Source organism: Pan troglodytes, chromosome 20, assembly GCF_028858775.2.
Source record: "Pan troglodytes isolate AG18354 chromosome 20, NHGRI_mPanTro3-v2.0_pri, whole genome shotgun sequence".
In the NCBI taxonomy this organism is placed as follows: Eukaryota; Metazoa; Chordata; class Mammalia; order Primates; family Hominidae; genus Pan; species Pan troglodytes.
Genome location: NC_072418.2, coordinates 35,758,473 through 35,772,935, shown reverse-complemented (window position 1 = coordinate 35,772,935; position 14,463 = coordinate 35,758,473). Strand labels below are relative to the sequence as shown.

The window sequence follows — 14,463 nt, the reverse complement described above, 5'->3', positions numbered from 1 at the left end:
ATTCTTAATTTTTTTTTTTTTTTTTGTAGAGATGGAGTCTAGCAGGTTGCCTAGGCTGGTCTTGAACTCCTGGACTCAAGCCATGCTCTCGTCTTGGCCTCCCAAGGTGCTGGGATTACAGGCACTAGCCACCACGTTTTGCTGAGCAGTAGCTATTACGTTTCGAGATCAGCCTGACATGAGGACTGGTGTTGAGGTGGCCTGAGGGTCCGGTGTACTGAGCCCCGGGGCCTGCTGTCACCCAGGGGTCAGTCCTTTAACTGGGTGAGCAGTAGGCTGGGTGTTTGCTGCCAGGGCTTGGGTACTCCTGGCCTTGACCATTGTGTGGAAGGGGGGTTCTCAGCCACCCACACGCTACATAGGGTCGTTCCCAGGGGGATAGCAGTTTTCAGGACAAAATGGGTGGAAAGAGGGAAAATCCTCTTTCCCTTCGGGGGAAGCTTTGGAGACAGCAGAGGGTGAGGAAGCTGCAAAGGTGGCCAGAGGCCAGATGTGCCAGGTCCTGAGCACCTAGCAGAGAAGTTGAGGGCTCACCTGGTGGGGAGTGCAGGGGAATCCTTTGAGGAATCCTGCAGAGCTCGGCGTTGGAAAGATCGCTTTGTTGTGTTGCTGGTGGACAGGCGTGAGTGAAATCCAGGGGGCAGATCCAGGAGGCACAGCCCGTAGGCCTTGGAAGGAGGGGATGCAGGATGGGAGCAGGAGCAGAGACTTCTTCTGACCAGCCATAGGGACAGGAATGCACCTGGGGATCTGACGTTGGATAGACTTACATTCCCAAGTTACACCCAGTCTTGCCTGGTGACCTGAAATAATCTTGGCCGGCAGCTTCCCTGGGAGGGCAGGCAGAGGTGTCTGCAGAGGGCCAGGGGTTAGGGTCTCCGTTGTGCCTCTTTGTGACTGTTAGACTGTGTCTCCCTCACCAAGACAGCTGCTGGGTGTTTGTTAGTGATGTTTCTGTGTCCCGGTTAGGGTTTCTGTGGCATCTGCCCTGCTGGGGCTCTTCCTGTCTGTCATTTGCCAGCAGCATTAGATTGGTGTCCAATGACTCCATCCTCTCATAGAGGAGTGGAGGAATGTGACCATGTCATGATAGGTACCAATCCTAGAAAGGATTCAGCCCAGAAGGATCCAGACTTGATTTGTCCTGAGGTTGATTCTCCATCTGAGGAACACTGAGAAGTGGCCCTAGAGCTCCTGCCCATCTGCCCAAGATACTGGTGGAGGGTGCATGGTGGTTCTTCTCCCTGTGGTCCGGGAACAGGGTGATGCGGTGGCATTCGGAGGGGCTGTTGTGCTCCTCCAAACTTTCCCGCTCCCTGCATGGTCCCGCCCTGGTTCCAGTCCTGGCTTCTCTCTAGCCCTGCTCATTCCAGCTATCACTGTGTTGGGCTGGCACTGAGCATCCTGATTGTTTTGGGCTTTTTGCCTTTGTGCTTGCTTGGCTATGACCTGGGGTTAGTCCCTCACCTACCCTGGATATGGACAGTGGAGTTCCAGCTCTTGTGAGAGATGACCTCTCCCTGGGAGCTGGGGCTTCCTCTTAATGCCCCACTATCGTTTTGTTCAAGTGGGTGAGCAGTTACTCAATCTCTGCAGGGAACCAGGCGCAGGGCTGGGTGCTTTAATGAGAAGCTTTGAGAAGAATATGGACAGGATCTCTAAATGTTATAGGTCAGGAGGACACAAGTGACTGTAACAGCATACATTACATCACCACATTGCTTCCATTGGTATGAAAAATAGATGAATAGAAAGTTTTCGTTTTTCGCCTTTTCCGTCTGAATCATAAATTAGACCAAATGGAGAATACTGCTCATCTGTTGGGAAGTGTTCCTGGTCAGAGTGTTTGGTCAGAGCCCCGGAAGGGCGGGAACGGCCATCGCAGTGAGATTTCAGCAGGGAGTGCATCTCTAAGGAGGCTGAATTCCCCCATGCTGAATTCTGCTGAGCTGGGCTGCACGCTGTCACCAGACGGTTCTTGACCACCCAGACTTATCTGGGCTAGCAGGACGGTTGAAGACCACAAAACCACGAGTGTGCACGCTGCTGCCTGAAATACTAGTTTGAGGCCTCACATGGCTCTCCTGTTCGTAGAATAACTGCAGATAACTCACATTTAGAGGTATTTGGTATCTCCAGCTAACTCAACTGGATTTTCTGTACATTTTCCCATCATTTGAGCCCAGGCAGGGATGAAATTTTTTGAAAGAAGTTTTATAAGAAGATTCACTTATCTTTCCAGTTTTACAAGAAAAAGTCCATTTTCTTTGCATGTTATTTTAAAATAGCAAACTAATTCTTTTGTTTGTTTTTTTTTTTTTGAGCTAGGTCTCACTCTGTTGCCCAGGCTGGAGTGCAGTGGCCCGATCTCGGCTCACTGCAACCTCCACCTCCCAGGTTCAAGAGATTCTCGTGCCTCAGCCTCCCAAGTAGCTGGGATTATAGGTGTGGGCCACCACAACCAGCTAATTGTATTTTTAGTAGAGACGGGGTTTTACCGTGTTGGCCAGGCTGGTCTGAAACTCCTGACCTCCAGTGATCCGCCTGCCTTGGCCTCCCAAAATGCTGGGATTACAGGTGTGAGCCACTGTGCCCAGCCAGCAAACTAATTCTTGCAGGTAAACTTGACAGGGTATAAAACTGTTTTTTTAAGCATTTACCCTTATGTAAGAATTCAACTCTGGCATTAAGCACCAGATCATATGAGATTATTACTTTTTTTTTTGGAGACAGGGTCTTCCTCTGTCGCCTAGGCTAGAGTGCAGTGGTGCAGTCATAACTCATTGCAGCCTTGACCTCTTGGGCTCAAGTGATCCTCTGGCCTCAGCCTCCCCTGGCTGGGTGTGTGCCACCATACCCATAGATAATTTTTTGATTTTCCTGTAGAGACAGGGTCTCACTTTGTTGCTCAGGCTGGTCTTGAACTCCTGGGCTCAATCATCTGTCAGCCTCAGCCTCCCAAAGTGCTGAGATTACAGGTGTGAGCCACTGCACCTGGCATATTACAGATTTTTTTTTGTCTTTTTTTGAAATGGAGTCTCACTCCGTCACACAGACTGGAGTGCAATGGTGTGATCTTGGCTCACTGCAACCTCTGCCTCCCAGGTTCAAGTGATTCTTCTGTCTCAGCCTCCCTAGTAGCTGGGATTATAGGTGCCCATGCCTGGCTAATTTTTGTATTTTGAGTAGAGACAGGGTTTCACCATGTTGGCCAGGCTGGTCTTGAACTCTATCTCAAGTGATCAGCCTGCCTCGGCCTTCCAAAGTGCTGGGATTACAGGTGTTAGCCACTGTGCCCGGCCCTTTTTTAAATTTAAATTTAAATTTTTTTATTTTTTATTGAGACAGAGTCTCCCTCTGCTGCCCAGGCTGGAGTGCAGTGTCATGATCTTGGCTCACTGCAGCCTCCGCCTCCTGGGTTGAAGTGATTCTTATGCTTCAGCTTCCTGAGTACCTGGGATTACAGGGGTTTGCCACCATGCCCGGCTAATTTTTGTATTCTTAGTAGAGACAGGGTTTTGCCATGTTGGCCAGGCTGGTCTCAAACTCCTGACCTCAGGTGATCTGCCCACCTTGGCCTCCCAAGCCACTGCACCCTGCATGTTACGTATTTTTAACACTAGGACAGAAAGGTTGAGAACAGTGTTGGACAGAGGTCCTTTTTCTTCTTTTTTTTCATGTGACAGCACGGATGAAAGGACAGAGCTCTTTGAATCCCTACTCCTGGACAGAGGATTCAGTCTTTAGTGACCAGGAAGACTGAGGTCCAAGATAAAGCAGATGACTTAGGGCTAGATAACAGCAGGCCCTGTCCGCGCAGCAGTGCTTGTTAAGGGCGTGGTGTGTTTACACAGTTCTTGCATGTGACCTGCATGTTTTGATGTGGCACTCAGTGACCTTCCCGTCTCTTGCTATTCTGCCCCTTTCTGGCCTCTGCTTGGAGTCTTACTACTTTCCCATCCTCTACTTCATCCCCTTCCCTGCCGTTTTCTTTCATTTTCTTTCTTTTTTTTTTTTTGTGACGGGATCTCAGCCTGTCACTCAGGCTGGAGTGCAGTGGTGCCATCTCGGCTCGCTGCAACCTCTCCTTCTTAGGTTCAAGCAATTCTTCTGCCTCAGCCTCCAAGTAGCTGGGACTACAGGTGCCCATGACCACGCCCAGCTAAGTTTTGTATTTTTAGCAGAGACGGGGTTTCACCATTTTGGCCAGGGTGGTCTTGAACTCCTGACTTCAGGTGATCCACTGCCTTGGCCTCCCAAAGTGTTCAGATTATAGGTGTGAGCCACCGCGCCCGACCACTGCTGTTTTCTTCTGTCTCTGGTCCTTACCTTCCAGCTCTGTTTTTAGTTCGTCCATGGAAGCCTGTCCTTGTTGCCTCATCTTGCGGGGTGGAAGTATTGGTGTTCCTCCAGCATCTTTTCTGAAGCAGAAGGAGCGCCTTTTCCCAGCTTGAGTCTGACCATATTGCATCCTGTTTCTCACATGGCTTTCATCCAGAGCATCTTTACTTTTGCAATGTGCCACATAGAACCAACTATGTCAGGAACTAGAAAGAGTTTTGTGTTCTTGTGACTCTGTCCCAGCAAAATTGCATTATCTCATTGTGGTGGAGACTCATAAAAGGATTATCTGGGCTCCAGTAATAAGTGAATTTAATGATTCAAATAGCTGAGTTATTGCAGAGGCACCCCTGGGGCCCAGGCAGGGATTATATGCGACCATTTTTATGTTAGTCTCTTCTCCCTAGGAGGACTGGCCGAGAGCTCACAGGCCTTTTTCAAGCAGAACCCAGGGCACCTGCAGCCAAGACAGTTCTGGCTGGACCTGGGGAATTAGTTGAGGGGCCTGTGTGGCTGTCTGTCTTGTGGACTTTTCTTCTGTTGAAATAAAATATGACTCTTAGGCTGGGCATGGTTGCTCACGCTGTAATCCCAGCGCTGTGAGAGGCTGAGGCGGGAGGATTACTTGAGGCCAGGAGTATGAGACCAGCCTGGGCCACATAGCGAGACACCATCTCTACTAAATGAATGAATGAATGAATGGCTCTTATTTATCCTTGAGTCAGCCAGCTGCATCTCAGTTTCTTCATCTGTGACACAGGCTAGTGATACCTACTTGCCTAGAGTTATTGTGAGCATTAAGATAGGATGAGTGCTGGGTGCAGTGGCTCACACTTATAATCCCAGCACTTAGGGGGAGCTGAGGCAGGAGGATCACTTGGGCAACGTAGCGAGACCCCATCTGTACTGAAAATTAAAAAATTAGCTGGGCACGGTGGCTCACGCCTGTAATCTCAGCACCCTGGAGTCCGAGACAGGAGGATTGCTTAAGTAACTTAGTGAGACCCCATCTCTACAAATAATAAAAAAAAAATTAGCTAGGCATGGTGGCTCATGCCTGTAGTCCCAACTACTTGGGAGGCTGAGGCAGGAGGATCACTTCAGCCCAGGAGGTCAAGGCTGTAGTGAGCTGTGATTGTACCAGTGTACTCCAGTGTGAGTGATAGAGCAAGACCCGTCTCAAAAAAAAAAAAAAAAAGATGAAGATAAGACTGGGCACAGTGGCTTATGCCTTGTAACCCCAGCACATTGGGAGGCCAGGGCGGGAGGCTCACTTGAGGTCAGGAGTTTGAGACCAGCCTGGGCAACATAGTGAGACCCTGTTTCTACCAAAAACAAAACAAAACAAAAAATTTAGGCTTGGCCAGGTGGCTCATACCTGTAATTGTGGCACTTTAGGAGGCTAAGGTGGGAGGATTGCTTGAGGCCAGGAGTTTGATGGTGCAGAGAGCTATGACTGTGTCACTGTACTCCAGCCTGGTCAGTAGAGTGAGACCCCAACTCATAAATAAATGAAGGTAAGTAAGTAAAGATGAGGATGTATAGAAGTTATTGCAGTGCCTGGTACAAGGACTCTCCCAAATGGTGGCTATTTTTACCATTAGTTCCAAGGAATAGAATTCATCATGCAGTTATGTATGCATAGTGTTTTCCCAAGGAAGCATTCTGGATCCCTGTTACATAGTGAGAGAGTAGCTCCTATTTCATATTTCATTCATTTAATTGTATCAAGGATAAATTCACTTTTACGCTTTTTAAATAGTTGTTGATTTTCTCATTTTAATGAAGAGAGAAGGCCCCAGGCTCAAGCTTAGCATCTAATGACTTTTTTTTTTTTTTTTTGAGACGGAGTTTCACTCTTGTCGCCCAGGCTGGAGTGCAATGGCATGATCTCGGCTTACTGCAACCTCCATCTCCTGGATTCAAGCGATTCTCCTGCTTCAGCCTCCTGAGTAGCTGAGATTACAAGTGTGTGCCACCACGCCCGGCTAATTTTTGTATTTTTAATAGAGATGGGGTTTCACCACGTTGGCCAGGCTGGATCCGCCCACCTCGGCCTCCGAAAGTGCTGGGATTATGAGGTTTTAAATAACAGTAATTACCTTTATAATTTTTAACTTTAAGATGATCTTCTCTTCGTTGGAAGTGATACCATTTTTCTATTTAAAGTAGTAATAAGATTTCTTTTTAAAATAAATTTTAGGCCAAGGATGGTGGCATATGCCTGTTGAGCCAGGAGTTCAAGACCACCCTGGGCAACACAGCGAGACTCCATTTCTACAAAAGTAAACAAAAATAAAACAGAAAGGAAAATACATTTTTATAAAGACAATAAGTTATTGAAGGAAAATGTCAAACACTAGCAAGAGAGCCATTATGTGTAATTGTTGGGCAAAATTGTGCTCACATTGTGGGCAGGTTGTTCACTGCCCAGCAGCAGGGGCCGTGCAGCATGTTACCTAGGAGCTGCTCACTAGCCTAGTGCCCTTGCACAGGGCTGCGCCCCCTGGGAAGTCGGGTGCCTGTTTCTAATTCTCACAAAGGTCCCATGTGAGCTTGCAGTAACTGGTGCTACGTTGATATGCAGTACTGCATGTCACAGATAGTGAAGGTGGCATGTAAGTGACCCTCATAAGAGTCCTGCAGACAGGTATTAGCATTCTCTGTGGTGCAGGCCCAGATGGAGGCTCAGAGAGGTGGGATGACGTGGTTAGAAATCTGATCTCCTGGCTGGGCATGGTGGCTCACGCCTGTAATCCCAGCACTTTGGGAGGCCGAGGTGGGCGGATCACTTGAGGTCAGGAGTTTGAGACCAGCATGGCCATCATGGTGAAACCCCGTCTCTACTAAAAATAAAAAAATTAGCCGGGAGTGGTAGTGCACACCTGTAATCCCAGCTACGAGGGAGGCTGAGGCAGCAGGAGAATTGCTTGATCACAGGGGTGGAGGTTGCAGTGAGCCGAGATTGCACCACTGCACTCCAGCCTGGGCAACAGAGTGAGACTCTGTCTCAAAAAAAAAAAAGAAAAAGAAGAAATCTGATTTTCTTTTCTGTGCCCATTTTGTAGGCACCCCCTCTGAGAGCTCATTGGCTCAGAGGAGCAGACCAGGGGTGATGAGGAGCAGCTGTAGAATGTTTCATGAAACACACAAACCACTGGTTCACATTAGTTAGCAGCATGGAGCAGTCTGCAGACAGCAACATCCTTCAAACAGTTTACTTCCTAAAGTGAGTTGAACACTGACCTGTAATCTTCTTTTGGCCGTTCACAGACCTTTCAGTCATGAATCATGGAAGGGTCTTCTCTGGCTTCAGAAGTCCCAGTTCTGATGGTAGTGGTAGGTGTGTTCCATACTGATTCTTATTTTATCTGTACAGCATGACTCTGATGTAAGTCCATTTGGCTTTTGCTTTTAGAACCTTACCTAAAATAAGCAATCTAATTTTAGCAACCCCTTTCACAACAGCAGCAAAGTCTATACAGGATATATAAATAGTCTAATAAAAGTCGTATACGATCCTTATGGAAAAGTCGGAGGACATCGAAGAAGACATTCATGGAAAGATATACCATATATGTGGATGATAAAATTCATAATTATAGGGCTGAGTGTGGTGGCTCACGCCTGTAATCCCAACAGTTTGGGAGGCCGAGGTAGGAAGATCACTTGAAGCCAGGAGTTCAAGACCAGCCTGGCCAACATGGCGAAACCCCGTCTCTACCAAAAAATACACACAAAAAGTTAGCTGGTGTTGTGGCATGTAGTCTGTAGTCTGAGCTACTTGGGAGGCCGAGGTAGGAGAATTGCTTGAACCCAGGAAGCAGAGGTTGCAGTGAGCCAAGATTGCGCCACTGTACTCCAGCCTGGGCAGCAGAGCAAGACCTCTGTGTCGAAAAAAAAAAACTGCAGGCTGGGCGCGGTGGCTCATGCCTGTAATCCCAGCACTTTGCGAGGCCGAGGCAGGCGGATCACCGAAGGTCAGTAGTTCAAGACCAGCCTGGCCAACATGGTGAAACCTCGACTCTACTAAAAGTACAAAAATTAGGCCGGGCGTGGTGGCTCACGCCTGTAATCCCAGCACTTTGGGAGGCCGAGGCGGGCGGATCACGAGGTCAGGAGATCGAGACCATCCTGGCTAACACAGCGAAACCCCGTCTCTACTAAAAATACAAAAAATTAGCCGGGCATGGTGGTGGGCGCCTGTAGTCCCAGCTACTTGAGAGGCTGAGGCAGGAGAATGGCGTGAACCCTGGAGGCAGAGCTTGCTGTGAGCCAAGATCATGCCACTGTACTCCAGCCTGGGTGACAGAGCAAGACTCTGTCTCAAAAAAAAAAAAAAAAAAAAAATTAGCCTGGTGTGGTGGCGGGTGCCTGTAATCCCAGCTACTTGGGAGGCTGAGGCAGGAGAATTGCTTGAACCCGGGAGGCAAAGGTTGCAGTGAGCTGAGATTGTGCCACTGCACTTTAGTGTGGGTGAGAGAGCAAGACTCTGTCTCAAAAAAAAAAAAAAAAAATTCATAAATTTATTGCAGGTCCAATAAAAATCCTAATAGGATTTTTCATGTAATTGACAAGGTGATTCTGATTCATTTGATATTATAAAGGGCAAGGAATAACCTTTGGAGAACAAGCTGGAGGGGAGCTTTTCTCTGTGAGTTAGTAACGCTTATTATGAAGCTGTAGTCATGTAAAATAAATGTTCACATGTGGTCTCTCCCTGCCCTGTCCAGTGTAATAGCTGCTAGTGGCTATTGAGCACATGAAATGTGGCTAGTATGAATTGAGAAGTGCTGTAAATGTAAAATGAACACTAGATTTTAAAGACTTAAGAATAAAAAAGAATGTAAAATATATCATTAATAACAGTTTTTGTTTTTTTTTTGAGACAGAGTCTCACTCTGTCACCCAGGCTGCTGTGCAGTGGTGCAATCTCAGCTCACTGGAGTCTCTGCCTCCTGGGCTCAAGCGATTCTCCTGCCTCAGCCTCCCGAGTAGCCTGGCTAATTTTTGTATTTTGTAAAGATGGGGTTGCCCAGGCTTTTCTTGAACTCGTGGACTCAAGCAGTCCACCTGCTTTGACCTTCCAAAGTGGTGGGATTACAGGCATGAGCCACTGTGCCCGGCCATCATGAAGAACTTTTTATTATTATTATTATTATTTGGGGCTGGAGTCTTGCTCTGTTGCCCAGGCTGGAATGCAATGGCACAATCTCGGCTCACTGCAACCACTGCCTCCTGGGTTCAAGCAGTTCTGCCTCAGCCTCCCAAGTAGCTGGAATTATAGTCACCCGCCATCATACCCGGCTCATTTTTGTATTTTTATAGAGACGGGGTTTCATGATGTTGGCCAGGGTCTTGAACTCCTGACCTCAGGTGATCCACCCACCTCAGCCTCCCAGAGTGCTGGGATTACAGGTGTGAGCCAGTGTGCCCAGCCAATAACTTTTAAATAATGATCAAGTCAAGTGCAGTGACATATACCTGTGGTCCCAGCTACTTGGGAGGCTGAAATGGGAGGACTGCTTGAGGCTGGGAGTTCAGGGCTGTGGTGAGCTGAGATTGTGCCTGTGAATAGCCACTGCAACATAGCAAGACCCCGTCTCTAAAAAACAAAATAAATAATGGTCACATGTTGAAAATATAATATTTTGGATATATTAAGATAAAATATATCATTAAAACTAATTGCACCCTGTTTCTTTTTTAATGTGCTACTAGAAAATTTAAAATGACATTGTGTATTTCTATGTAATATATACATAATTGTATTTCTCACATGTGACAGTAAGACCCTTGAAACAGAGTAGAGCCTGGAAACAGGCTAAACATACGTGGGATCTTGGAGTGTGACAGCTGTAGCATTATCAACCTGTGTGAAATGGATAGAATATTCAAAAAATGATGATGGGACAATTGGCTTACTATATGGAGAAATATAATTAGACACTCGATTTATAGCATGTACAAAAATCCAGATGGATTGAAGACCTAAAAATAGAAAACTTTACTCTTTTTAGAAATCATAAGGACTATCTTTATGGGTTTGAAATTGGAAAGGACATGGTTTCAGGTAGCCTTTGCTGTGTAACAAACCCACCCAAAATGTAGTGACTTCAGACTGCCACAATTTATTACTTCCTACGTTGTGTGAGTTGGGTGGGTGGTTCCTCTACTAGTCTCAGCTGGGATCCCTCAAGGGGCTGTATTCTGCTGGTGGGTTGGCTGTGCTCGCTGGGCCACCTAGGCCTCGCTCTCCCCCCATGGCCTTTCATCATGTGGGCTTCTTCATAGCATTGGGATCTTGGGGTACCAAGAGAATGAGAATGGAATCCGCAAGCCCTTTTATAAGTGTGTATGTATGTATATACATTTACTTTTCTTATTTCTTGAATGTACTAAGACTTTTTGTTTTGTTTTGTCTTTGAGACAGAATCTCACTCTGTCACCCAGGCTGGAGTGAAGTAGCATGATCTCGGCTCACTGCAACCTCTGCCTCCTGGGTTCAAGTGATTCTCCTGCCTCAGCCTCCCAAGTAGCTGGGATTACAGGCACATGCCATCACGCCTGGCTAATTTTTGTATTTTAGTAGAGATGGGGTTTCACCATGTTGTCCAGGCTGGTCTCAAACTCCTGACCTCAAGTGACCCACCCGCCTAGGCCTCCCAAAGTGTTGAGATTAGAGGTGTGAGCCACCATGCCTGGCCTTTTTTTTTTGTTTTTTAAAGAGATGGGGTCTCACTCTGTTGCCTAGGCTGGAGTGCAGTGTTTCAATCATAGTTCATTGCAGCCTCAAACTCCTGGGCTCAAGCAATCCTCCCATGTCAGCCTCCCGAGCAGCTGGGACTGCAGGCATGTGCCAGCACACCTGGATAATTTTTGTATTTTATTATTTGTAGAGACAAGGTCTTGCTGTTTTGCCCAGGCTGCTCTCGAACTCCTGGCCTGAAGTGATCCTCTTGCCTTGGCCTCCCAAAGTGCTGGGATTACAGGAGTGAGCCATTGTGCCCAGCCCCTGTAAGACCTCTTGAAGCTGACACTCACAAATTGTACAGCATCGATTCTGCCTGTTGGTTGAAGCAAGTCACAGGGCTGGCTCTGATTCAGGGGCTGCGGAAATGAGTCTACTTCCTTTTTTTTTTTTTTGGAGACCGAGTCTTTCTCTTTTGCCCAAGCTGGAGTGCAGTGGCAGGATCTGGGGTCACTGCAATCTCTGCCTCCTGAGTTCAAGCGATTCTTTGCCTCAGCCTCCCAGGTAGCTGGGATAACAGGCACATGCCACCACGCCCCACTAATTTTTGTATTTTTGTAGAGATGGGGTTTTGCCATATTGGTCAGGCTGATCTCGAACTCCTGACCTCAAGTGATCTGCCCGCCTCGGCCTTCCAAAGTGCTGGGATTATAGGCATGAGCCACCGTGCCTGGCCTACTCTATCTTCTGATGGGGAAATAGTGAAGTCACTTTGCAAAAAGACCTGCCAGAGAATAGACATGCCAATTACAGATTTCCTAAGGCTCAAAAAGCACTGACCTTAAAAGCAAAGAGTGGCAAATCCAATTATTGTTGACCCTTGAACAATATGGGTTTGAACTGTGTGGGTCCACTTATATGTGTTTTTTTCAACCAACTTCAGGTTGAAAATACCATACTCACAGGTTGCAAATTTCTGTATATGGAGGGCTGACACAGACATGTGAGTTCCACAGGGCCGACCATGGGATTTGAGTATGTGTGGACTTGGGTATACAAGAGGGTCGCAGAACCAATCCCCCAAGTATACTGAGGGATGACGGTCCATTCACATCAAAACTTCTGGCCAGGCACAGTGACTCACGCCTGTAATCCCAGCGTTTTGGGAGGCTGAGGTGGGAGGATTGCATCAGGCCAGGAGTTCAAGTTCAGCGTGGGCAACACAGCAAAATCTCATCTCTACAAAAAGTAAAAAATAAAAAAAAGGTTGGGCGTGGTGGTGCATGCCTGCAGTCCCAGCTGCTCTGGAGGCTGAGGTGGGAGGTGGGAGATCACTTGAGCCCAGAAGTTCAAGGTTACGGTGAGCTACGATCATGCCATTGGACTCCAGCTCTAGCCTGGGCGACAGTGTGAAACCCTGTCTCAAAATAAATAACATCCAAAGTTCTATTTCTGAACACACCCATTTGACAAAATGAAAAAGCAAGTTACAGACTGGGAGATGGTGTGAGTATATGTGGGGGGGTGTGTGTGTGTATAATTTTTTTTTTTTTTTTTAGACAGCATCTTGCACCATCACACAGGGTGGAGTGCAGTGGCATGATCATGGCTCATAGTGGCCTTAACCTCCTGGGCTCAAGTGATTCTCCTGCCCCAGCCTCCTTAGTACCTGGGACTATAGGCACGGGCTGCCACACATGGCTAATTTTTAAAACTTTTTTTGTAGAGATGGGGTCTCGCTATGTTGCCCGGGCTGGTCTTGACCTCTTGACCTCAAGTGATCCTCCTACCTCATCCTCCCCAGGTGCTGTGATTACAGCCAGCCTGGGAGATGATATTTAAAACTTACTTTAGTATACAGATGTGTAAAGAACTATAAATCCTAAGAAAAAGGCCAAGAACCCAGCGGGAAAGTGAGCAAAAGACATGATCAGGCAGTTTGCATAACAGAAAGAAATTTAGTTCATTTAATTAATGAACCAATGAAAATGAAAAACAGTGGGATATGGCTTTATACTCATAGACTATCTCAGCCCATGCAGGCTGCTGTAATAGAAGGCTTGAAAATGACAGAAATGTGTTTCTCACAGTTCTGGAGGCTGGGAAGTACAAGGTGAAGATCCTGCAGGTCAGATGTCTGGGGAGGGCCTGCTTCATAGACAGCTGTCTGTTCTCTGTAACCTCACGTGGCCGGAGGAGCAAAGGAGCTCTCCCAGGCCTCTTTCTTTTTCTTTTTTTTGAAACGGAGTCTCGCTTTATCACCCAGGCTGGAGTGCGGTGGCGTGATCTCTGCTCACTGCAACCTCTGCCTCCTGGGCAGTCCCAAGCTGGGACTATAGGCATGCACCACCACACCCAGCTAATTTTTGTATTTTCAGTAGAGACGGGGTTTCACCATGTTGACCAGGCTGGTCTTGAACTCCTGACCTCAGGTGATCCGCCCGACTTGGCCTCCCAAAGGGAGGATTACAGGCATGAGCCACTGTGCCCGGCTGCATAAGGGCACTGATCTCTTTCATGAAGGCTCTGCCTTTGTAACCTAATCACCCCCAAAGGCCCCGCCTAGCGGGTTAGTGTTTTAACATATGAGTTTTAGGGGGACATAAACATTTAGACCATAGCACAGACTAACAGAAATTTTATTATTTTATTATTTTAATTTTTGAGGAGATAGTGTTTTGCTATATTGTCCAGGCTGGTCTCCAACTCCCGGTCTCAAGCGGATCCTCCTGTCTTAGCCTCCCGAGTGGCTGGGACTACAGGCACATGCCACCATACCCAGATAATTGTTTATTTTTGTAGAGGTAGATAATTGTTTATTTTTATTGTTTATTTTTGTAGATAATTGTTTTTTTTTGTAGATAAATTGTTTATTTTTGTAGAGGTGAGGGGTTTGCTGTATTGCCCAGTCTGGTCTTGAACTCCTGGGCTCACGGGATCCTCCTGCCTCAGGCTCCCAAAGTGCTGGGATGACAGGCATGAACCACCACACCTGGCTTCCACTTTATTTCTTAAAAGAAAATCTGAGGCAAACATGGCAAAATGTGACGATTCCTTAATTCTGGTGCTAGGTTTGCATTATTACTCAGTACTTTTCCATGTGCTAAAATATTTCATTAAAAATACATGAGTATCTTGAGAATGTCATAATTTTGGTCATGTAGGATATTATAAAAATAGCCATTTATACTTTAGCCAAGACTTGGAGTTTAACAAGATTTTCTGAGCATAATTTACACGTTAGCCAATAAATGGGTCATCTTGGAATTGGTGGGTTGTATTTGAGATTTCCTGGTGGAGTGAGTCTGTGGGAGAAAAAAATGGCACGTCATGAATCCTTTTTTATTTGGAGGATACTCTTTAGAAATTGCCAGATGCAGGTCGGGTGTGACAGCTCACGCCTGTAATCCCAGCACTTTGGGAGGCCGAGG

General features: G+C 46.9%; 1 protein-coding gene across 13 annotated transcripts in view; it reads left to right on the top strand.

Annotated features, from left to right (window-relative positions):
• Nucleotides 1–14,463, top strand: part of ANKRD27 (ankyrin repeat domain 27) — a 77,686-nt gene that overhangs the window by 1,211 nt on the left and 62,012 nt on the right. The gene's annotated exons all lie outside the window — the stretch shown is intronic.